Source organism: Adiantum capillus-veneris, chromosome 22, assembly GCF_014529385.1.
Source record: "Adiantum capillus-veneris isolate H3 chromosome 22, ASM1452938v2, whole genome shotgun sequence".
NCBI lineage: Eukaryota > Viridiplantae > Streptophyta > Polypodiopsida > Polypodiales > Pteridaceae > Adiantum > Adiantum capillus-veneris.
The window spans coordinates 48,960,078-48,987,036 of NC_140952.1; the positions used below are offsets into that span (position 1 = coordinate 48,960,078).

At 43.9% G+C, this 26,959-nt stretch overlaps 1 pseudogene; it reads left to right on the forward strand.

The window, feature by feature from the left end:
- Positions 1 to 3,091: 3,091 nt before the first annotated feature.
- LOC147429309 (uncharacterized) lies at positions 3,092 to 19,312 on the forward strand (annotated as a pseudogene).
- The last annotated feature ends 7,647 nt before the right edge of the window (positions 19,313 to 26,959 follow it).

Genomic DNA, 26,959 nt, shown 5'->3' on the forward strand with positions numbered 1-26,959 from the left:
CCAAGAGAACCAATTATTGAAGACCCTCTAGAAATCGAAGACTAAGAAGAGGTGCTACAACCCAAAGCTATCCTTCGGCATGAAGACAAGGTACTAGGGCATTGTAAGATTATCCGACGGTATCTTATTAAGTTCAAAAGGCATCATTTTGAAGATGGAAGATGGATGCAAGGAATACAGCTTAAGGATAGTATGAACCTTGTCAATGCTTACAATGATACACTAGAGTAAGCAAATGTAAATGATTTCTAAATGAACAATTGTTTTGTCTTATGAGACTAATCCTCTTTTGTGCACAAATTTAAATAGTATGCATGCTTAGAATCATGTTTGTGATGATGACGTCACTCAAACACCAAGTAGAATTTGTCACTCTACTGTGGGAGTATGATATGGACTAAAAATCAGACATGCTTGCAGCAGCTAAGTCTCCCAAGCACCATATAGACTAGTCATCCATTCTGGAATGATGTTGTAGGGTGAAAAGGATTCTCTACTCGCTAAGAAACGTAGACTAATGACTAAGACTTTATCTCTTCTACCTCATAATCAAGGACGGCTATGATTTCAAGAGAGAGGTAATGTCATAAAATCTAATATCCAACCAACCCAAATGATTTTCTCATATTAAGCTGATCATTTAATGTGGGAGAATAAACAGGAACAAGGGTTAGAATATAGACATGTGCTTATGGATCTGTCTCAACACGGGGCCAAGGCTAAAGGGGTCCAAATGACAAATGGTCTGTTAAAGAGTAATGCTACCTAATGGAGCTTAAAAACCTTAGGGTTAGCTTCGTCAAACATCTCCAAAAGTTAGTGTTAAAAAGTCCTTTGACCTTAGACAAGCTAGGGCTAACTTGAGGTGGGAATCCTACCCAAGCATGAGGTGCTTGTCAGCTTGCTAACTAAAGTGCTTAAAGTGTTTGTGGGAACCTTGCCCAAGCTTGAGGTGATTATCATGCTTAAATGACTAAGGTTCTTGAAGTGTTCAATTCAAAGATAAACTCTCAAGAGGCATAAATGGTTTCCATGCTTAATTGACTAAGTGCTTGAAGTGTTCAATTCAAACCAAATGACTTAAGAAGCATAAAAGACACATGTCAAAATCCTCCACATGTGTCCCTCATGATGTGCTTCAATCCTATTGGATAGGCCTTAAAGGGGTCCAATGAAAATTTAGACGCATAAAAATAAATAGTTAAGTTCTTTCTCTCAAAGAGGAAAAAGAGGACACATGTCCAAATAATATAATTAAATAATATGGAAAAGAGAGAGAGAGAGAGAGAGAGAGAGAGAGAGAGAGAGAGAGAGGGATTATACTCTCCCACGCACACACACACACACATTCTCTCATTGTGTGGAGTGCAAAGTGCAAGAGCTCCATCTCCTTCTCCAAGCTTGTTGAGAAGTGGAGAGCCTACACAAACCCTCTTGGCTATGGAATGCAAATCCAACCAAGAGCCATGCTTCAATGCTTAAGCTTTCCATCTTCTTCATCTTCATTACTATGCTATTATGCTATTCTAAGCAAGAAGAGTGATGATAAGTGAGGAACTATTTCTTTCTCCTATGGATGATTCTTCTTCCTCTTCCCTACCCTCATTCCCTGCTAGCTCTCTCCACCTTCGAAGTTGTTTGAGGCCTTGGGACTGAGGCTTGGGATAGTTAATGCTTTTTGCAAAGTTTATGTTATGCTTGTGATGCATGAATCTTTCTATCTTCATTGCATCACCTAGGTCACAAGGAGCACACAGATTGTATTGTATCAAGTCTCTCTTGATGGGAGAATCTATAATACAAACGCCTTTTGGAGGGGGGACCGGCTCCAAAAAAATCCGGTCCTCAACTATTGTCATGTTCTCTAATACTCTCTGTTGCAAAATTATTATTCATGCCAAGTTAATTAAGTACTATGTTTATGTTGCTACCATCAATTAAGTTCACCCTCTATGTTTTCAAAGTAATCTCACAAAAATGCTCTCTCTAATTCTCTTAATTCCGCTATTCTCAAAGTTCATAGGCCATTTCCATTACAATGCAGTCTTTATTTGTGGGTGGAATTGGGTGATACTCTCAATAATAAAACAATCATCAGAATTTGTGGAAGATTTTTTTCAAGTTGTGGGAGTAGTGGCCTCGATTTTTGGCCTTCCCAAAGGGCAAAGGCTCACTTTCCCATTGATCCACAATAACCCACTGATTTTCTTTTGGACTTCCTTTCTTTGTGGAATAAAAATATTTATGGTGCTTATGTAGAAGCAAAGAAATATTGTTGGTGGATTAAAATGAATGTACTCTCACGATGAGGTTATATTCAACCGATGGTAATAACAACAGTAAGTGGGAGACATGAATTGAATTGGAGGTAAAAGAGGCAGCCTGCAAGCGTGCGAGAAAGGCACATTCTCAAACTTCAAAGTACCTGCCTCTAGCAAGAGCTATTCGTGGCCCGTCGTGGGTAGCGAGAAAGACCATGCTCCCTCCCTTGCTAGCCATAGCCATAGCTTCTTCCCTGCTCTGTGCACTTCCTCCACATGCACGCTTTGCTGTCCTCTACCATTGCGCCTCCTCTATTTCTCAATCTCCCTTCTGTAGCAACGTGCACTTCCTCTTCTCCTCATGGAACCATCTCACCTTCCCCTCTCTTACATTTAACTGTTTCTCTTACCCCCTCCTCCTTCATCAAGTGGCCTTCCACTTCCTTTTTTGGGGGCCAAGAGCACCCTCCATCGCCACCTGGACCATCATGGCCACAAATTTCTTGTCTTCACTGTGGATGGCATCACTGCCCAGGTTCACGGCACGCAAGACGCAGGCCTCCATCTCCACGTACATTTGCCCCTCCATGAGGTTTGGTCTCTTTGGAATTTCGGGTGGGTGGGATACCATCTTTGTGACAATTAATGTCAACATTTCCTTCAATATTGTGCACAGTGAAAGCATAGCTCTCCCACCTAGAAAGGTGATGGAGATGGGTAGGGCTGCAGTGGTGTCATGGAATGGCATGGCTTACGAGATCTTCACTCTGAAATCATGCATGAGCTAAATTGGTAGCAAGAAGGGCGCCCTGTCAGAGTACATGTCAAGAATGGTAGAGGGGGTGAGACTGATCTTTTCTAGCGATGTTGACAACCATGTGGCCATGAGAGACTATGCCAGCAATGTGCTTAAGGCCATCTATCAGATCCCGCTCCATCACCTAGACACCATCATCAATGGTGTGGATGATCGGGTCCTTCACCGTGATGCCTTTGCAGTGTAGTGCTTCCACATGGGCGCATGCTGCCCATAGAGCATGGTTATCGGCTTCACAAGTTTCCTAGCACATCCAAGCACTACCCTCTCCTCTTACGCTCCTATCAGTAGAGAACCCCTCCCTCTTCCTCCTCATTGCGGGCCACTCACTACATAGCCCTATCCCCCACTGGTGGTGTTGGGACCGTTGTAGTCTACCCCAACTTTGTGTCTCCTTTGTGCATTTATGCAACGCCTTCGGCATCTACATTAGCCCCAGTAATTTGTGAATGCAGGGGGCCAGACCACTTGGAGGCGATGTGAAGGAGTACAAGCGGAAGTGCGACGTGAGAGAGAGTGCGAGAAGAAGATCACGACAATATGGTGAACTCGCTCTACTGTAATGTGTAGAGCATAGTGAGTTCTTATTAGGTTTTTACAAAAGAATATGTGTACATACCTGGCGGTCCGCCCACTTACCTGGGCGACCACATTGGGCTTTATACCCCAACAACCTCCCACTTGAAGTCCAATGTGGTACTTTAAGTGTGAGAGAAGCTACTATACAAGCTAATATACAAGAGATGTAGAGAAGTGATGTACTACCCTACACCTAACTGCTTGCAAAAATGCGCAAAGCTCTCTGAGGGAAGTCCTTTTGTAAGTAGATCAACAGGATTTTCTGTGGTGTGAACTTTGACAAGCTGAAGTTGCTTATCCTCGAGCATTTCCCTGATGAAATGATACTTCACATCCACATGCTTTGTCTTTGAGTGATAAACTGGATTGCGAGCCAATTGTATAGCACTTTGACTATCACAATATAACACAGGCATCTCTTCTTTGATTCCCAAATCTGTTACTAGTCGATTAAGCCAAATTGATTCTTTGCATGCCTCTGATGTTGCAACATATTCAGCCTCTGTAGTAGACTGAGTAACACAATCTTGTAATCTAGAACGCCATGATACTGCTCCACCAACCAATGTAAAGACATACCCTGATGTAGACCTTCGGTTGTCTAAGTCACCTGCATAATCTGAGTCTGTAAAACCCTTTACACTTAGCTCTTGACTCCCATAGAATATACGCATACTCTTTGTAGCTTTCAGGTATCTCAATATTCCTTTCACTGCCTCCCAATGTTTCTTGCCTGGGTTTGACATGTATCGACTTACTACTCCCACTGCAAATGCAATGTCTGGGCGAGTAGCAATCATTGCATACATCAAACTACCCACTGCAGACGCATATGGAATCTTATCCATTTCAGCCTATTCTTCCTCAGACACAAGACAATCTTGTATGCTAAGTTTCACATATGGTGGCAATGGAACACTCAATGCCTTTCCCTTCTCCATATTGAAACGTTGCAAAACCTTGTCAATATACTCTGTTTGAGATAACCAAATCAACTTCTTTGATCTGTCTCTCTCAATGCGCATACCAAGTATATGACTTGCCTCACCCATGTCTTTCATGTCAAACGATTTTTCCATCTTTGACTTCAAAGCTGAAACTTCTTCTAAGTGCTTGCCAGCAATCAACATGTCATCCACATACAAAATAAGGATCAGCCACTTGCCATCCTTAGCCTTCTTTGTATATAGACAGTGATCGAAATCACTACATTTGTTGTCATAAAATCTGAAATCTAACCAACCCAAATGATTTTCTCATATTAAATTGATCACTTAATGTGGGAGAATAAACGGGAACAAGTGTTAAGATATAGATATGTGCTTATAGATCTATCTCAACACGGGGCCAATGGTAAAGGGGCCCAAATGGGAGATGGTCTATCAAAGAGCAAGGCTAACCAATGGAGCATAAGACCTTAGGGTTAGCTTCATTGAAGACCTCCAATAATGTGTGTAAAAGTCCTTTGACCTTAGGTAAGCTAGGGCTGAGCTTGAGGTGGGAACCCGGCACAAGCTCAAGGTGCTTGTCCTGCTTGAGGTGCTTGTCGTGCTTGAGGTGCTTGACTTGCCGCTTGGTTAAGGTGCTTGAGGTGCCTTGACATGCTTGCCTGAGATGCTTGTGGGAATACCCCCTAGTTCAAGTGCTTTGTCATGCTTGGTGAGTAAGGTGCTTGAACACCTAAAGTCAAAAGCATCCCTACAAGAGGGGGGGCGAGCCCTTTTCCTAGGGATTAGATAGAGAACACACACTCACACACACAAGGGAAGCCCCAACTTGAAGAGGCAGCAAGGACACATGTCAGGTCCCTACCCATGTTACCTTCATGTGTTGCTTGAAGCCTATTGGCTAAGCTTCAAAGGGGTCCAATGATAAATTACTTGAATTATCTAATTGTTTTTGCATTTATCAAGTCCTCTCTCTCAAAGGGGAAAGAGGGACACTTGTCCCAAGCCTACACCTAATGCTAGAAATGGCCCAAGCTTGTGATTGGCTGGGCTTGGCAAGAGCCAATGAGCTTCAATTATGAGCTAGAAGGGGTGGTCGACCTAGCAAGGAGGGGGCTTTCTTGAGGGGTATACTCACCCACCCACACTCACAAGCACTCTCATTGTGTACTATGCAAAGTGCAAGAGCTCCCTCTCCAAGCAAGTAGAGGTTGAGAGCCTACACCAACACTCGTGGCTATGGAGTGCAAATCCAACCAAGAGCCATGCTTCAATGCTTAAGCTTGCCATCTCCTTCTTCTTCATTACTATGCTATTATGTATGCTAGCAACAAGAGTATGATAAGTGAGGAACTAATTCTTTCTCCTACGAAATGTTTCTTCTTCCTCTTCCCTACCCTCATTCCCTGCTAGCTCTCTCCACCTTCGAAGGTGTTTGAGGTCTTGGGACTGAGGCTTGGGATAGTTAAAGCTTTCTTCAATTTTATGTTATGTTTGTGATGCATGAAGCTTTCCATCTTCATTGCATCACCTAGGTCACAAGGAACACAAAGACTGTATTGTAACAAGTCTCTCTTAATGGGAGAAGTCATCATACAAATGCCTATTGGAGGGGGGACCGGCTCCACCTAAATCCGGTCCTCAATTGTTGTCATGTTCTCTAAATTCTCTCTCTTGCAAAAGTATTGTTCATGCCAAGTTAACTAATTGCTATGATTATGTTGCTATCTTCAAATATGTTCACCCGGTATGCTCACAAAGTTATTTCTCAAAAGTACTCTCATTAATTTCCGCTACTCTCAAGTTAAATAGGCCAATTCCATTACATTGGTATTAGAGCATTTGGTTTCTCTTTTCTTGCTTAAGAAGAGAGGTCCTTAAGTAGCCTATAAATGGTTGATGTTGTTAATTATAATAGGGTAAGTGGATCTGGGATTTATTATCGGGTTTGTTGAGTCCACTATGTGGGGGATGGTGCACACCTCGGGAGCTTTGGACTTAATAATGGAGTCTTTCTAGACTTGCCTACGGCTTTACCATTATTGAGCCATAAGAAGTCCGAAAGGAGCTAACCCTTGGCAACTCTGCTATGTTAGACCTACTCCTCTACTCTCTATAATTAACCACTTTGAGCCATGGGTGTAGATACTTAAGAGCCGATTTTCAAAGGCTAAGAGGAGTGGCAACTAAGGTTTTGAATTGCCAAAGCATACACTAAGTACATACATAAATTTTGTTAACATGGCTGACAATAATCAAGAGAGTAGAATGAACATTGATAACTTTGATTTTGCACATGAAGGTGCTAATGATGATGCTCCCATGTTTGTGAATTATCTCGTCACTAGGTTGCATCAAGCTATGGGCAACCCTGCTTTGCAAGCCGAAGTTACTCAACAACTTCGTGCTTATGGAATTTCCCTTCCTCTCCAAGAGGAGAGAGAGCTTAGGAGGCCTCTTGAAGACCCCCAAAAGAAGACTCTCTCCCATTCGAGAGGAGGAATCCAAAGAGCAAGAAAGCAATGAAAGTCTAAGTTCCTCTGAAGATGTGGCTCCACGAAGACGGCGGTCTAGACGATCGCCTACTCCTCCCAAGAGGAAAAGATCAACACATAGTCCTTCTCCTCGTCACTTTGAAAGGCAAGAGAGGAAACAAAGGAAGAAAAGGGTTAGGAAGAGGTCACCCTGTTCTCCTTCTTCTTCACCTTCCTCCTCTTTTGACAAAAGCTATGGCTATTCTCCTAGAGAATACAAGAGGGGAGGACATCGCAAATCATTTCCTGCATGGCGAAGGTCACAAAAGCTAAAGAAGTTCAAGGAGGGAGGAAAGAGTATCTCTTTTCTCACCTATGATGGCACCTTCGGTGCTACCGACAAAGTGTTGGCCTTCATCCAACAATTTGATGCGGCCTTTGGAGATGAGGGCTTCACAGAGTCCTCCAAGCTACGCCATGTAGCTATGCACTTCCAAAAATCAGCTCGTCAATGGTGGGCTAGCCTTCGTGGAAATGGTGAAGCCCCAAAGAGATGGAAAACTCTACGAGTTTCCATCATGAAGCAATTCCTTGCAAGAAGTTCAAGGAGGGAGGAAAGAGTATCTCTTTTCTCACCTATGATGGCACCTTCGGTGCTACCGACAAAGTGTTGGCCTTCATCCAGCAATTTGATGCGGCCTTTGGAGATGAGGGCTTCACAGAGTCCTCCAAGCTACGCCATGTAGCTATGCACTTCCAAAAATCAGCTCGTCAATGGTGGGCTAGCCTTCGTGGAAATGGTGAAGCCCCAAAGAGATGGAAAACTCTACGAGTTTCCATCATGAAGCAATTCCTTGCAAGCGATGCAAAGGACAAAGTGCTTACCGAATGGCGCAGCTTGAAGCTTCTCTCCCATGAGTCTATCCACAAATATGTAGACAAGTTTTGGGATTTACATCTCAAGGCTACTGTCTTTCAAAAGATAGATTTTGCCGAGCAAAGGCAACAATTCTGTGCGGGATTACCTGAAGAGATGGCCGAATACATCAACTCTCAACGGCCTGCTACTATTACCGAAGTAATCCATCACACCATGGTTGCTTCACGCATCAATTTCCATCAAGGGGCTAGACGTAATGTCAAGCCCATGGAAAACAAAGACAAAAATGATGCAAAGGGAAAAACCAATGCTCAAAATAATTCCTAAGTCACTTCCAATAACAACAACAATCGGTCCAAGGAGAAGGGAGTTTACAAAGGTAAAAACAAACATTCTCCTGAAGAGCTTGAAGCTTTTCGCAAGGACCATAAGTGTTTCAAGTGTGGGGAGCAAGGACACGGCTATCGTTCTTGTCCCAAGAAGAATACTCGCAATGAGACTCCTAGGGCTTCCACCATCGAAGCTCCAAAAGAGGATGCTTATTGCAAAGGATCATCACTCTCCTATGCTTAGGGAAAGGTAAGAGAGCATGATGCCTTCATCTTGTTTGACCCTGGCTCTACTCTCAACTTCATATCAATGGAGTTGACCACCAAGTTGGGCATTCAAGCTTTTGAGATGGGAGATATAGTAGTGGTTGATGCAGCTTTCAAGGGACAACAAGCCTTCGTTACTCCCTTGATTGGGAAGTTGAGGCTTCATGTCCAAAGCTATGTCGACAAAGAAGACTTCTTCATCTCTCCTCTCCAACATCAAGATGTTATCCTAGGGGCACCATGGTTTGATCGCATGGCTGCCAACATGAAGTTCCCTGAAAGAAAAATCTACTTCACCTACAGGGGAAAGAATATGTATATAGATGCTAGTGAGCGTGGTCGCACTATTCCACTTGTAAATCCTCTTGCTTTTGATAAGTCAATGAAGAGCTCAGTTTCTGCGTTCATGATTTTTGTCAAAGAGTCTCTAAAAGATACTAATGTTTCATCAAATGTAAATAATGGGAATCAAGAAGAGTTAGACTTGTCTAATTTTCTAAAAGGATTCCAAGATGTGTTCATCGATGATATCCCTATGGACTTACCTCCAAAACGAGGGGATGATGACCATCGTATTGAGCTCCTTCCTGGAAGCTCACCTCCTAACAAGCCTCCTTATCGAGTCTCACAAGATCAACAAGAGGAGATCATGAGGCAAGTACAAGAGCTGGTAGACAAAGGGATGGTGAGGCCTAGTTCCTCTCCCTTTTGTTCCCCAGTCCTTTTAGTGCAAAAGAAAGATGGTACATACCGTATATGTGTGGACTATCGAGCACTAAACCATATCACTATCAAAAACAGATTTCCCGTACCTCGGGTAGAAGATCTGTTTGATAAGCTACAAGGCTCTACCTACTTCAGTAGGATTGACCTTAAGAGTGGCTATCATCAAATAAGGATAGTGGATGAAGATATCTTAAAGACCGCGTTTCGCACAATGTTTGGTCTTTATGAATATCTAGTCATGCCTTTTGGGTTGACTAATGCACCAGCTACGTTCAATCGTTTGATGGAGAAAATTTTTAGACCATATCGTAAATTCACTGGAGTGTTCTTTGATGATATCATCATCTACTCCAAGTCTATGGAGGAACATAAGCAACATCTCCAAGTGATTTTTCAAGCATTGAGGGAGAACAAGCTTTATCTCAACCAAAAGAAAAGCGAATTCTTCCTTCAAGAGATTCAATACCTAGGTCATATTATCTCTAAAAATGGTATCCAAATGGATCCATCAAAGTTAGAAGTAATAAAAGCATGGCCTAACCCAAGAAATCTACATGAGCTAAGAAGCTTTGTTGGTATGTGTGCATACTATAGACGCTTCATAGCAAAATTCTCTCAAGTAGCAGGACCACTACACGACTTAACTAAGAAGAACGTTAAGTTTGTATGGACTGCTAAGGAGCAAAATTCTTTTGAAAATCTCAAAGATAAGCTTACTTCCCAACCAGTCCTCGTGCTTCCGGATGTCTCAAAGCCATTTGAGGTCCAATGTGATGCTTGTGGTGATTGCCTTGGAGTAGTTTTGCTTCAAGAAGGGCATGCCATAGCATATGAGAGCCGAAGGCTCAATATTGATGAACGAGTCTTGGGCATTTATGAGAAAGAGCTTTTAGCTGTTCTACACGCCCTAGACACATGGAAGCACTACCTATTGGGGACTCCATTTATCCTACGAACCGACCACCAAAGTCTCAAGTATTTCATGACGCAAACCAAGCTTTCCGACAAACAAATGAGGTGGGCAAATTTTCTTTCGCAATTTAATTTCCATATTGCTCACATAGCTAGTAAGCACAATCAAGTAGCCGATGCACTTTCACGACGACCAAAAGTTAATGCGGTGTCTATAGCTACTCACAATGATCTATCCTCTATGATAGATGAGTATGCTATTGACCCTGACTTTAGAGACATAATGTCAGCCCTTGCTTTGGGGAAGAAAGAGGAACCATTCACCTTGAAGGATGGTTATCTTCTCCATGGCAATAGGCTATGTGTTACCCATTCCCTTCGTGAGAAAGTTATGTATGAATACCATGCTCCTCCATATGCGGGGCATAGAGGTATTCAACCTACTCTCCGAGGAGTAGAGATGTACTTCTATTGGCCTACCATGAAAGTAGACATACAAGAGTATGTATCAAAATGTGTAGTATGCCAAAAGACCAAGTATGATAGAGGGAAGCAACCTGGATTACTCCAGACATTGCCTATTCCAAGTTCACCATGGGAGAGTATATCCATGGATTTCATCTTTGGATTACCCAAGTCTATTCATGGGAATACAGGAATATGGACAATAGTCGACAGGTTTAGCAAGAAAGCACATTTTATTCCTGTCAAAAAGACTAGTAAGGCACATCAAATGGCAACTCTCTTCATATCTCAGATTTTCAAGCACCATGGATTACCCACATCCATCGTGTCAGATAGAGATCCTAGAATGACCAGTAATTTCTAGAAAGGTCTCTTTGAAAATCTAGGAACAAGATTGAATTTCTCTTCGGCCTATCACCCACAAACGGATGGCCAAAGTGAGATAGCCAATCTTACGATACTCGATCTACTCAAGACGTATGTTACCGAAGTAGATCAACGCTCACAATGGGAAAAGTACTTACCTCTTGTAGAGTATGCTTACAATAATACTATACATACTTCTACGGGAAAAGCACCTTTTGAGATCATTGAGGGAAGACCTAAAAGTCCCTTGCTACTCAAAGTACATGGGAAGATCTTCGCCGCCGATGAGTATAGCCGTGACCTACAAGAATCCTTTCAAAAGATTAGGGAGGCTATATCCATCTCTCAACAAAGGCAAAAAGCTGCTGCTGATAAGCACATAAGAGCCTTAATGTTCAAAGAAAATGATTGGGTCTTACTCAAGTTTCCTAAGGCTCGATTAAGGCAAACAACGGGCAAAATTCCTACGGGCCATCAAAAGTATTATGCTAAACTAGCAAAAAGATACTATGGTCCTTTCCAAATCTTGAAGCCCATCAATGAGACGGCTTATCAACTCAAGTTGCCCAACCATTGGCTTATACACAATGCCTTTCATGTAAGTCTACTTAAGCCCTACAAAGGAGAGCCACCAACTGAACCAATTATTGAAGACCGTCCCGAAGTTGAAGACCAAGAAGAGGTGCTACAACCCGAAGCTATCCTTCAGCATGAAGACAAGGTACTACGACATGGTAAGATTATCCGACGGTATCTTATTAAGTTCAAAAATTATCCTTTTGAAGATGCTAGATGGATGCAAGGAGTACAGCTTAAGGATAGTATGAACCTTGTCAATGCTTACAATGCTACATTAGAGTAAGCAAATGTACAAATTTCTTTTAAATGACTCATGTTTTTGTCTTATAAGACTAGTCCTCTTTTTACTTGTGCACAAATTTAACTAGTATGCATGCTTAGAATCATGTTTGTGATGACGACGTCTCTCAAACACCAAGTAGAATTTGTCACTCTACTTTGGGAGAATGAAATGGACTAAAGAGCAAACATGCTTGCGGCAGCTATGTCTCCCAATCACCAAATGGATTAGTCATCCATCTTGGAAAGATGTCGTAGGGTAAAAAAGGGATCCTCTACCCGCTAAGTACGATTGACTAATGACTAAGGCTTTATCTCTTCTACCTCATAGTCGAGGACGACTATGATTTCAAGAGAGAGGTAATGTCATAAAATCTGATATCTAACCAACCCAAATGATTTTCTCATATTAAATTGATCACTTAATGTGGGAGGATAAACAGGAACAAGTGTTAAGATATAGATATGTGCTTATAGATCTATCTCAACACGGGGCCAATGGTAAAGGGGCCCAAATGGGAGATGGTCTATCAAAGAGCAAGGCTAACCAATGGAGCATAAGACCTTAGGGTTAGCTTCATTGAAGACCTCCAATAATGTGTGTAAAAGTCCTTTGACCTTAGGTAAGCTAGGGCTGAGCTTGAGGTGGGAACCCGGCCCAAGCTCGAGGTGCTTGTCCTGCTTGAGGTGCTTGTCGTGCTTGAGGTGCTTGTCCTGCTTGAGGTGCTTGATTAAGGTGCTTGAGGTGCTTGACTTGCCGCTTGATTAAGGTGCTTGAGGTGCCTTGACATGCTTGCCTGAGATGCTTGTGGGAATACCCCCTAGTTCAAGTGCTTTGTCATGCTTGGTGAGTAAGGTGCTTGAACACCTAAAGTCAAAAGCATCCCTACAAGAGGGGGGGCGAGCCCTTTTCCTAGGGATTAGATAGAGAACACACACTCACACACACAAGGGAAGCCCCAACTTGAAGAGGCAGCAAGGACACATGTCAGGTCCCTACCCATGTTACCTTCATGTGTTGCTTGAAGCCTATTGGCTAAGCTTCAAAGGGGTCCAATGATAAATTACTTGAATTATCTAATTGTTTTTGCATTTATCAAGTCCTCTCTCTCAAAGGGGAAAGGGGGACACTTGTCCCAAGCCTACACCTAATGCTAGAAATGGACCAAGCATGTAATTGGCTAGGCTTGGCAAGAGCCAATGAGCTTCAATTATGAGCTAGAAAGGGGGGTCGACCTAGCAAGGAGGGGGCTTGCTTGAGGGGTATACTCACCCACCCACACTCACAAGCACTCTCATTGTGTACTATGCAAAGTGCAAGAGCTCCCTCTCCAAGCAAGTAGAGGTTGAGAGCCTACACCAACACTCTTGGCTATGGAGTGCAAATCCAACCAAGAGCCATGCTTCAATGCTTAAGCTTGCCATCTCCTTCTTCTTCATTACTATGCTATTATGTATGCTAGCAACAAGAGTATGATAAGTGAGGAACTAATTCTTTCTCCTACGAAATGTTTCTTCTTCCTCTTCCCTACCCTCATTCCCTGCTAGCTCTCTCCACCTTCGAAGGTGTTTGAGGTCTTGGGACTGAGGCTTGGGATAGTTAAAGCTTTTTTCAATTTTATGTTATGTTTGTGATGCATGAAGCTTTCCATCTTCATTGCATCACCTAGGTCACAAGGAACACAAAGACTGTATTGTAACAAGTCTCTCTTAATGGGAGAAGTCATAATACAAATGCCTATTGGAGGGGGGACCATCTCCACCTAAATCCGGTCCTCAATTGTTGTCATGTTCTCTAAATTCTCTCTCTTGCAAAAGTATTGTTCATGCCAAGTTAACTAATTGCTATGATTATGTTGCTATCTTCAAATATGTTCACCCGTTATGCTCACAAAGTTATTTCTCAAAAGTACTCTCATTAATTTCCGCTACTCTCAAGTTAAATAGGCCAATTCCATTACATTTGTAGCCTTGAGAAAGCATAAACTTGTGGAACTTATGGTACCATGCCCTCGGTGCTTGTTTTAAGCCATAAAGACTCTTTAACAACTGGCATACCAAGTCTTCCTTGCCTTTCTCAACAAACCCTTCTGGCTACTGTATGTAAATTTCCACATCTAAATCACCATGCAAGAACGCTGTTTTGACATCCATTTGGTGCAACACCAAATCTAATATGGCAACCAATGTAAGAAAGCATCTCAATGTAGTCATCTTGACCACCGGAGAGAAGACTTCATCAATGTCAATGCCTTGTTCTTGCTTAAAGCCCTTGGCAACAAGCCTTGCTTTGTACTTTAGCTGACTATCATGAGCGGTGATCTTATACCTGTAAGCCCATTTACAAGGTAGAGCCTTTCTGCCCTGTCGTAATTTAACTAGCTTCCATGTCTGGTTTTTATGCAGAGCTGTCATCTCTGACTGCATGGCCAATTGCCAATTCCCGGAGTCCTTCATTTGCACTGCTTCCTTGTAACATGAAGGCTCATTGCAATCAGTCAACAGGACAGAGTTCATAGATGGAACAAACCTATCAGGAGGTCGCGTGATACATCCAGATCTACGCACAATAGGTGGCTCAGGCTCAGCCACAACCTGTGGTTCCAATCTATCATGTCCTTGCTCCTCTTGAGCCCTGACATTTTGTCTTGCACGTGCAGGTCCATCTTCTTGGAAGACAACTCTTCTAATCTCCTCAACCCTCTTTGGTTTAGAATGATATTTGGATTCATTAAAGTGCACATTTGCTGCGGATAACCTTTCTGAATTCGGGATCCCAAAGTCTGTACCCCATCTCACCAAAATTACCATAGCCTAGAAAGATGCACTTTCTACTCTTTGGCTAAAGTTTGTTCCTAAATTCCTTTGCAATGTGAGTATATGCCTCACAGCCAAAGACTCTGAGATGCTTGTATGAGGGCACCTTGCCTGACCATACCATCTCTGCCACTAAATCCTTCTACAAAACCTTGCTAGGAGATCTATTTATAAGATGAACAGCTATTGATACAGCTTCAGCCCAAAACCCATTTGGCAGTTGTGCATTAGACAACATACTTCTGACCTTCTCTTGTATGGTCCTATTCATCCTCTCAGCAACACCATTTTGAGGAGGATTATAAGGAGCAGTAAGTTCACGTTTTATACCTTTTGACTCACACAAGTCCTGAAAGGCCTTTGAAACATACTCTCCACCATTGTCAGTATGTAAGCATTTAAGCTTCTTGCCACTCTGATTCTCCACAAGTGTCACAAAAGTTTTGAAAACACTTAACGCTTCATCCTTGTGCTTGAGAAAGTAAACCCATACTTTCCTCGAGTAATCATCTATAAATGTCATAAAGTAAGAAGCTCCCCCTAGAGATAGGTTAGGCATAGGTCCACACAAATCACTATGAACAAGTGCCAACTGTGTATCTCTTCTACTGCTTCTATGCTTATGTGGCTGCTGTGTTTGCTTACCATACAAACAATGTTCACAGAATTCAAAATCATTAAATGACAAGCCAGGCAAATAACCAGAACGAGACAAGATTTCCATTCCCTTCTTGGACATATGTCTAACCGGCTATGCCACAAAGAAACGTTCGGCTGTTCGGTTACATTGATTACATTTTTAGAGATATTTGATACATAAATCATGTAAAGTCCTCCAGACTTTACTCCATGTGCTACTATCATAGAACCCTTGGATATCTTCCACATGTTCTGTCCAAAAGTGGTGACGTAGCCAGCATCATCAAGTAAACCTATGCTGATCAAGCTCTTTGTAATTGCGGGAACATGTCTCACATTCTTCAGCGTGAAAGAAGAGCCATTCTGAAACTTCAATTGAACATCTCCAACACCTAAGATCTCACATGTCTGCCCATTGCCTAGCCGAACATGATCTTTAGTGGTCACATAAGAGGTAAACCACTCCTTGTTTGGAGACACATAAAGTGATGCCCCTGAGTCTATAATCCAGTCACTCAGTGCATTTCCATCAGATGTTGTAAGAAGAGTTGAGTCCATTGTATTCTTCAAGAAGTAGATGTCTCCTGACACTAGACTGTCATCCTCTGCAACAGTGTTTGTCACATTTATTTCTTGAATCTTCACTAAGGACTTGTTCTTCTCACCATGGTCTTCAGCTTTCTCTTTGCCTTTTTCTGCTTTCCATTCTATGCAGTCTCTTTTCATGTGACCCTTCTTGCCACAATGGTAGCATTCTATGTCACTCTTGCCTTTAGCACTGCGAGACTTGCTACGAGACTGATTCCTCTTTCCACCTTTGTACTTTTCTTTGGTCCTTCCCCTGACAACTAAGGCTGTTCTTTTGCCTTTGTCCATTGTCTTTTTATTGGTTTCTTCAGTAAGCAGACTTCCTTCTACACCTGCTATGTTCAAACCATCTGGAGGTGCAGAATTACTCAAAGCTGTGCGAAAAGTGTCCCACTTTTTGGCAATGTGATCAACAGGAACATAGCTCTAACAGGTTCATCAAACTTGACACCTTGAGCTGACAACTGACTGTAGATGGTGTTGAATTCATTCAGATGATTGGACATAGGTGTCCCTTCTTTCATCTTCAAGTCAACAAGCTTCTTAAGCCAGTATACCTGTGAAGCAGCACTCTGCTTCTCATAAAGATCACTCAGCTTTAACCATGCTTGATAAGCTGACATCTCGTCTGCTACATTGAAGTAAACGCTTTCTGCCAAAGTCAGCATAATGGTAGAAAGTGCCAATTCATCCATTTCGCTCCATTCATCTTCGTCCATATCTTCTGGTTTTATCCCCTTGAGCTTTATAGGTTTTATCTGCTTCTTTTGTACCAACACGTGCCAAATCTGCTTCTTCCACAATGGGAAATTGGTTCCATCCAGCTTCTTGATATTGTAAAGAGCAGTGTCCTGTGATCCAGCCATAGCTACGCTTCACAGTAGTTTACGTTCCAGGGAAAAATTCGACAGAGTTTCCCCTGTAAACTGACCTCTGAACCAATATCAACCTGTCAAATGAACCAAGAAAGCTTCAGATTCTGTATAAATTAGAGTCTCCTTTGTAAAATGGCTCTGGTGTACTAAAAAACAGACCAAAAACAGCTCAAAAAAAACCACTGTCTCTCTAACACTGTAAGCTGTGGGTAAATCTGTCTTGCACCTATACTGTCTCTCACTGTCCTGTCACTGTCCTGTAAGCATAGACTGCGACAATGCCTCAACGGCAGTAAAGCAAAGATGCAATCCCAACTGTCTAACTCACAGTCAATACATCCTAGCTGCCTATCTAAGGGTGCTCGAGGGATCGCTCCAAGACCTGTATCATCGAAAGGATCTCAACATTCGAGAATCCCCCAGCTCAATAAAACCTCACTTGACCCTCAACAAAGGCTGCAGTAAATCTGACAATACATAGACTTCCCACAAAGTCATACATCCACAAACTTCCCACTGTATGTTGTAACCGCTGCGGCGGTTGTTTGCTGCGTGACTCACAACCACCAACCCTCAACAGACATACATCATCTCTGACAATACATCCCATGTGAAAGTACCTGCAATGTCAGGATGAAATCTGGAATATCAAGCAGCAAACACAAGCTACCTGATGAACTAGTGGATGTCGCCTACAATCTGTGTGTAGATGCGTCCGTGTCGTATGTGACACGCCTCCAAGAACTGTGAGCTGTCCTTCAATGTGTAGACAACCACAAATCAGCACTCTGGGAGTGCCGATATCCTCAACACCTGCAGTCGTAGCCCGCTGAGACCACCTAGTCGAAAATGGCCTGCGCAGAACTTTGTCGAAGCCGAACGGTGGCCGAGATGACCTCAGAATGAAATTCTGAGAACACCAAGCCCTTCGGATTCTCCCACAAGATTTGGGGCCATGTCTTCGCCTGTCGAATCTCACTCCAATCTGTGCAGGTGACTCTGGCTACCTGCAGATACTGCCTCGAGCATCGATCTGAGCTCTGATACCAGTTGAAGGAGTACGAGCGGAAGTGCGACGCAAGAGAGAGTGCGAGAAGAAGAGCGCGATGATATGGTGAACTCACTCTACTGTAATGTGTAGAGCATATTGAGTTCTTATTAGGTTTTTACAAAAGAATATGTGTACATACCTGGCGGCCCGCCCACTTACCTGGGCGACCACATTGGGCTTTATACCCCAACACGATGCTCTATAGATTCTGGCCACACTCTTCTCGAGTATCAACATCCATGCAAAGTGTAATGAATGACATTAGGTAGGCATTACAAAAGAGCATAAAATTGTGTTGTTGTTAGCTACCAAAATGTCTTTGGCTTCAGAAAGATTTATCACTAATTAAGAGACATAATTGTCATATTTACAGCCAATCTTGGAGCATTAGAAAGGTCTTGCATCTACATAACTCTGTCTTATATCATCGTGGCCAAGAAGATCCAAAAACATGTGTGTCGATTCGTGCTCGTATTCAAGCATCTCTCTCTCTCTCTCTCTCTCTCTCTCTCTCTCTCTCTCTCTCTCTCTCTCTCTCTCTCTCTCTCTCTCTCTCTCTCTCTCTCTCTCTCTCTCTCTCTCTCTCACATGAGCGCGCGATGTCTCTCTCCCCCCATCTTCAGCGCAACGACCAGGTATCATGCGCTGTTGGTGGGATGCTATTGCAGGTTCCGATGCCATGACTAGGTATCCTACACTGTTGGTGGGATGTTGCAGCAGGTTGCAACGTGAAGATGGACACAACAAAGTGAAAGCACTTCAACAGATTAAAGTGTCCTGTAGGCTGCAAGGAAGCCCAACAAGGGATACCTTTTACACACACACACACACACACACATGCATGTGTGCGCACACATTGACACACACACACACACACACACACACACACACACACACACACACACACACACACACACACACACACACACACACACACACACACACACACACACAGAGAGAGAGAGAGAGAGAGAGAGGTTTAATGGTCGTGGGTGGAAGAGGCGATAGGGGTCAAGGAGATAGGAGGGGACCAAAGAGAGGACCTCGCAAGGAGGAAGAAGAGAAGTGTGTACCCGTCACAAATCTTGGGCACCTGGTGAAGGAGTTAATGATCCGTACTTTGGAGTAGATCTATCTGTTCTCTTTAATGCCCATCAAGAGTGTAAGGTGTTAGTCGTACAAATAAGTACATTATTGCACAAATAATGTATGACACTCTAGCTACCAGCCTACCAAGCTGCAGGTGATGTTGTCTGGGCAACAACCTACTCTCATGCGCTGCCTCATTATGGGCTTAACAAACTGACAAACTATGTTGCGGCTCACTGAAATGGGCTTCTACTTACTCGCAGGGTATTGAAGCATTTTGAGCTGAACGAGGTCAAGTATGTTCAAAATGTGGAGGCCTCTGGGGAAGATTGCAAGTTGGGGACTAGTGACATCCTTTCAGAGCCCTTGTAGATGTCGGCCTCGTGAGATGTGAGAATCTCTATTGGGAATTATAGGGTTTTTGGAGCCTTGAGGGTGCCCTAGATAGGGGCTTGGACATTCCACACAGCGACAAGAGGTTTGCAGGCTATGGTATGATGAGGTGCTATTATTCTCCATCCACTGCATGATGGAAAGAAGAGGTACATCTCTCTAATCATGAAGGGCAAGCAGATGCCCTCAATCTTCTTGGGCTTTATCTGGAGATAAGAAGCACTTGGCTTCATCTCACTGTCGCAACATGCGGGTGGCCTGATCAAGTTCATGACTGAGCGAACAACCAACAATACATTATGGCTCACGTCGAGACCACCATCGTGCATGCAGGTGCAAGTAATCACCTGCAGGTCATGTCAAACCTCGCTCTATCCACAACAAACTCAAATTTTTGTTTCACACAAAAGCGAGCCACAAAAGCCATCTTTGCTTGTTGTTGCCTTCCTGCTCACTGTGTAGAGTGGTCTTGGAAGCTTTGCCTATGCAATACCGACTTAATTTCTGTGCAGCATTCCGTCTCAAGCCATAATGTATCTTTACTTGTCAAGGATATCTTGAGTCAGCAGCTAGTATGGGTTTCAGTTGTGGAGGAGTTATATAGAGGACACATATGAGAGTTAGTAGGCGGGCATCTTCAAATTTAAGTTTTTCAACTACACATGTACCATCCTCCTAGCTCCAACCTGACCTCCTCTACTTCCTCGTTCATCAAGCCAAGGTCGACAACCTTGCATGCCTAGCCATTGAAACCAAATTGAAGTCCTACACTCTACAAACTCATGCAATTATACAGTCGCATTCAACAACCTGGCACACCCTCCCTGCAGGTCTAATTATGAGCTCCAAGAGTAGGTATACGACATCTTTCATGTGCTTTTCAATGTCCTGATATATGGTTGTTGCCTAGCATGGGAGACCTACACAAATCCATTGGTGTGAATCAGGTTGGATTGCATGTAATTGTAGGTTGTCTGAGCTCCAACAAGGGATGTTAATAATACCGTGAAGATATTGATGAATTTCTTTGAGAAAGAATCAAACCAAAGGGCAAGAAACAGCATGCATGTTGCATCTACGTCCCCAAGAAATCCGGAACTAGGCAGACTCTGCAAAGGTCTTCAGCCTTGAGGAGAAGCAGATGCCACTAGAGAATTTGTAGACCCTTCCCTTGCATATGCAACATGTGGCTGTCTTGATGATGAGGGATATGGTCCTCATGTTGATTAGAGTGGGGATGAAGTTGATGTGCATCTTGATCTCTCATAATACATGTAAACGATTGGAGCGTGAATGTGAACAGCCCAGCTTGTGTGAGGTACGCTTGACACAAGTTCTGGACGTTGTTGTAATGTTGATTGATAGTTTAACCAATCTAATCCTTGATGAAGTGTGTGGGACGCACAACACAACCATCAGTGGATAATTTAAAAATCTCAGATTGTGGCCAAACATCGTAGATATTTACACCAAGTCATCTACTAATGAGTGGCATATCTATGGATCAGAAAGTACAAGAGCAAGGCGTGTCATGGTGGTGGTAAGATGAAGAGGGCATAGGTATGCATCTCTCCACTCTTAGGCAGACAAACATATAGGCCAAATATCGTATGTATCTACATCCAAGACAACACCAAGTCATCTAGTGAGGAATAATGACGTGTCTTTGGTATTCGATGTTGGGGTATAGGCGTCTGTGCCTTGCTCGGCCGCCCAGAGTCTGGGCGCCCACTGACTTGTATACCTTATACATAGCATAAGTGTATAGGGGGCTGCTCACTCTTTGGAGTCTCCCCACCCATATCTGTGTCGTGTGTCTCCTTCTCTCTCTCACTCTCCGTCTGTGGTGCTCCCCGATCCCCTTCAATTGGTATCAGATCTATGGTGACCGCGGAGAGCACGACGGCTTTGAGAGCTTCGAGACGATAGCTCGCTCGCTCTCGACGGTGGAGTTCGATCGTGGAGTTTCACAGAGAGAGATTTTAGCTTGAGGAGCATTGTCTTTGGAGCTTAGGAGCTTGGTGTGGTCAAGCTTGGTCGAGGAGGCGGTTGCGGCTTCCTTGGTGAGAGGAGCTTTTGAGCTCAGTGGAGCTCGTTAGAGAAGTGCTCGGCGGAGGAGAGCTTGACATTCGAGTGCTTGGATGTTGTTGTGGCAGAGCTCTTGCGTTGGAGCTTGCATTGAGAGGACATTGCATCACGCAGAGTGGAGCAGGAGCAAGTTCAAGACTGTGTGCAGCTCGTTTTTGCCATTTTCTGGCTTCGTCATACAGAGTCAGATCTACATGATCCAGGAGTCTAGGTCAGGGTTTTGGCATGATCTAGACGCGATGGTGATGTCTATTTGCTGAAATTCTGCTTTGAATTACAACAGGTATAGCAGCAGGTTTATTTATGCACTTTCGGGTCCCAAAAACACTGTTTTTGGTATATCTCACACACACGGAGTATTTTCTGCAGCAACTAGCAAATTCATAGGTGTACACAGGTTTTTGGATATGCATTTGTCCAGAGAGCCACTCATGCGAGAGTGAGCTATGTTGCCATGGTCTTGGCGGTTTATGTATGCCATATATGGATTTGTGTATTTGTTTATGGCTGAGATTATTTGAGTGGTACTCCGGCAAGAGCGGGTATGCTCATATGTATGACTTTGTGAGGTGATTCCGGTCGAGTTTATTCCCGGATTGGCCATTGTGGCATATATTATTGTTTCTTTGAGGTTTACTGTTGAGATTTTTCTCCAGTTACAAAGGAGACTCTGCCAAAATTTTGTCAGATATTTATGCGCGATTAAGTCATATTGACTTGTGATTTTGTGCAAGGTTTTACACGGTTATTGGTGCAACTTTGCATCAGATTTTACAGCCATATTTGCAGACTTTTGTTTGATGCGATTCGAGTCAGTTTAGGACTGATTTGGTTGACATTGCGGGAGCTCTATTTTGGAGTGTGTCTCACAGGTTTTACATTGTGTTTCTGGCCATATTTGTAGACAGTTTCCAGGTGTTGTTGGTGAGGTGGTTTTGCTATCTAGCTTGCTACTTGTGCTCATGGCAGAGACAGGTGATCGATCAGATTGTGACCTCTCACAGATGCGCATGTTTGATGGGTCAGACTTTGCAGCATGGAGAGAGTGTATGCTTGATGCATTGACACAACGAGGGTTGCATCGACCATTGAGTGGTGATGCAGGTAGACCTTCAAACATGTCTGACGATCAGTGGCAGGAGCTAGAGGAGATGGCACTATCTACGCTCTCTTTGCACCTTGCGGAATCTGTATATGCTCTTCTTATGTATGAGACTACTTCGAGAGCACTTTGGCGCAGATTACATGATATGTATGATAGATCTGAGTCATCACGGACTCGTGTGAGACATGTACATTCACGAGCACGCCGACAGGTGACATGTTGGTATTGTGGTCATTCTGACACGTTAGACAGCGTTGTTGTCGTCGTATGAGACATCGTAGGAGACATGGCAGTCTCAGAGATGTATGTAGTGATGCCATGGACTCAGTTGCTTTGACAGTTGAGGCACATGTAGTGTCGGAGTATACTAGTGACGGGGATGTCACTTTTACCTCGAGCTATGCACGAGATGCTATACATGTGGATAGTGCACTCCCTTCGCAGTGGTTGCTAGACACAGATGCTATGTTTCATGTCACACCGCATCGTGCATGGTTTTGTAGCTATTCTAGCGGGATGCTTGGCAGTGTACGTTTGACCGATGGATCGGTGCATGCGATAGCAGGTGCAGGAGATGTGAGACTGTCATTACCGAGTGGTGCATCTTACTTGTTACGACATGTGCGCTATGTACCATATTTGACAGTGAGTTGGTTCTCGATTGGTCAGCTTAGAGATTGTGGATGTCAGATTTCGCTACAAGAGCGAGATTTTGTGATGCATTTGGGTTCGCTAGTGATTGCGAGAGGTGCCACGAGTGGTACAGGTTACCCATTGCATGTGGATCACGCGAGAGACGGTGTTGTCTCTGTGATCACGCAGCCAGGTAGAGAGCGAGAGAGCAGGCGAGTCTCTTTTGCTCATGGGTTGCAGGGTACTTTGCATGGAGTGCATAGTAGTGAGCTCGTTGTGCACACAATTGGGGCACGACTTGAGCAGTCACATAGAGAGGTGACAGAGTCAGACATGCATGCTTTGCTAGTGACTGAGCAAAGCAGAGAGTCAATTGTGCGAGATACTTCTATGCAGGATAGACAGGTAGAGTGGTCTTGCTCTAGTGAGTCACGACAGGAGGACGTTGTTCAAGAGTCTATGCATACGGAGTTAGAGCATGAGAGCTCTAGTGAGTCACAACAGATTGAGTGGTCATGTTTGCAGTGGATGATTGCAGAGGAGGCTGAGATGTCAGCGATTATGCAGTCATTCCTTTCTATGATCGACAGTGAGCATGGGGATATAGTTGTGCAGGATATGTCTTCCAGCAGACATCTAGAGCAGCTGGTTTGCTCTGAGGTTGCACGACAGGTTGATGCGTCTTTTGTAGACAGTCAGAAGATGCATGTGGCTGACACGCCTTGTAAGTCAGAGATGCCTATTGCCAGGGATATATATGTTGATGCATGCTCCGCAGAGCTAGCAGGGCCCGCTAGCATTGCATCGGCATTTGGTGGTCTCATGTATGAGATGTTGATCTTGAGACCAGATATCGCAGCTGCAGTGGGAGCATTTGCAGTTGGGGTTGTCAGTCGTTTGTTGACTGATGATGGCATAGTGCACGAGGGAGATATGCAGGTATTGCGTACATACTTGCAGTACGTGTGCGGTACGTCTGGTGGTGTATGGACTTACACGGGAGCACGACAGCCGGATGCACACGATCACAGCCAGTTAGTGGGCATCGGTTGAGAGCGGTTTTCTCTCACCTTTTGTAGTCTTTAGACTAGGTTCCCTTGCTTAAAGGCACAGTCGCCTTTAAGTGGGAGGTTGTTGGGGTATAGGCGTCTGTGCCTTGCCCGGCCGCCTAGAGTCTGGGCGCCCACTGACTTGTATACCTTATACATAGCATAAGTGTATAGGGGGCTGCTCACTCTTTGGAGTCTCCCCACCCATATCTGTGTCATGTGTCTCCTTCTCTCTCTCACTCTCCGTCTGTGGTGCTCCCCGATCCCCTTCATTCAAAACACAAGAGTAAACAGTGCGTCACACAAAAATGAAGAGGGAATAAACTATGCATCTCTCCACTCTATGTTTGACGAGCAGAACTCTTGCGTTTCTACGTGATACAAACGATGATTTAAGCCGATCTTAAATTGAGAAACCTATAGGTCACTCTGAAGTGAGAGGTGTAGCATCATGCCTACTAGTTGTTGGAGATTCAAGAGCATGTCAAAAAGTGCATGAAGGGTGTTGCTTCTAGTGTGAAGAAGGCTAAGCAAGCATTGGGGAGTGTCAAAGGCAAGCCGCAGAAAGCAAAAGGCAAATTGAAAGGAGGAGAAGAAGAAGAGATATTGATGTCTAGTTGTCTTTGTTTCCAAGTGAAGGTTTTATAACTGCTACACTTAAAGATGGTTTGTTTGTAAATCCAAATTCCTTATGGACAATTTAGATTGTTTGTTTGTAGATCCCAAATCCATTCTCATGAACAGTTTTCCCGTGGTTAGTACACATTGAAACTGAGGATGCTTCCAATGATGTGTCAACAAGTAACCCTTACTTAAAAATGAACTTGGGCAAAGGCATCAATGCATCCATTGCAAAATCAACCTCTCATACCCCATCCCCTTTTGCACCAACACTCTGTTAGGAAATAAGACGTAGCTAAATAGATAATTGAGTAGATTACTTAATGGAGAGAGACAGATTTATATACACAAGATTATAGAGTAGAGAAAGAGAGAGAGAGTACACACGATATACGTGGTTCACCCAATGTGGGCTATGTCCACGGGAAAGCAGCCACTCAATGGCTTTAGTACTTCAAAACAAGAAGTAGTTTACAAAGGGATTATACCCTTAATGGAGCTCCCGCCTTGCTTCACTCTCACCACCTCACACTCACCTTGTTGCATCAACTTCACACTATGAAATGTGTGTAGAAATGGCCTCCTTTTATAGGCCAAAAGGGCTGCCCTCTCTTATGAGAGACAACCATGTGTAGCCGCCCTTGTGCGAATAAGTCCAAATCGGACCCTCCAATCTGCCCATGTGTGGCCGCCCTTGAGAAGACAAGTCCGCTTTTGAATTCGGCCACCGGCCATTGAATTCGGCCACCGGCCACCGGCCATTGACTTCCAACCACCGGCCATCGGCCATTGACTTCCGACCACCGGCCAACCGACCGGTTGTTTTCCGACCACTTTCCGGCCGCCGGCCGGCCATAATATTCCGGCAAAAAAGAATATTCCGATGAAAAAAAAGTCTCGGGGGGCTCCGCCCCCGAGGCCTTTAAAGTTGCCCCTGATTCTTGTCCGTGAAAATTTTTGGTTTTCACGCACGATGGTTTCTCCTCATAATGGGGGCCTTACAAATGTGCGCTTTTACCACAGAAAATTACAAAGGGTAAATCAGGCTCCATACTTAACACACTCTGCAGACATGGAGGAAGAGAAGGACAACTTTAAAGCAACAAGACAAACTAGGAGAGAAAGCTGGGGTGAACTCTACACGACCATGCCACCACCACTGCCTTCCTTTTCTCACCTCACAAATGGAACCTGCTTAATGGGATCTTTGGTGATTTCACTTAATGGACCACCCATCATCACATGAGTACCCTATTGGCTAAGAGTTTAGCTTATCTATCCTATATGTTAGGCAGGCCTCGAGATTTTATCATTTGTTCCTACTTCTCAACGTGGACTCTGGAGTTTCATATATCTAGGTGGATTTGGGCTCCTCACCCCATGAGCACAAATTTCAAAGCAATCAAATGAAGGGCCATCCATGCTCATGGAAATGTTCCACCTCTCAAAAAATGTGCACAGCTACTGCAGAACGTGTGAACAGACCCAAAGAATCAATCAACTGGGCATTGGCGTACATGTAGTAATGGTTCATTTACTATTAATGGTTTCACACAATCATCGATAGTGATTCTGTCTCTACTTAATGGTCTTTGAACTTACTCCCTCATGCTGGGTCGTTTGAACTTCATTCATTAATTTATCACCAAGATTCCATCTGCCTTAACCTTTTCTTAACCTTTTTTGAGCTCCACATCACCCAAGCGATCGTTGGCACGAGCTGTCCTCTCCCACCACTAGCCGTTTTTATCTACTGTCGTATGGCTCTCTAGATTGCCAGCTTGTGCTCATCTTTGCCTTCTGCTGTCCTCCTTCTCCACAGACGCAAGCCGGCGTTCTCTGCTCATCGAGGGGCTCCCACAAAGATTGCTACCAACTTGCGTCTACCCACGGGACATCCTCTCTCTCTCTCTCTCTCTCTCTCTCTCTCTCTCTCTCTCTCTCTCGATAGCATACAACTCTCTCACTCTCTCTCTCTCTCTCTCTCTCCCACCTTCAGACGAACGCACAGCAGACTCGGACCCAGCCTGTCTCATCCCTACGCCTCCGGCTCCTTTCCCTGGCTCAGCTTGGTGCGCCTCGTCGCGACCTCCATTGTGCATGAATCGTCGCCACTTCCGTTCGCCATGC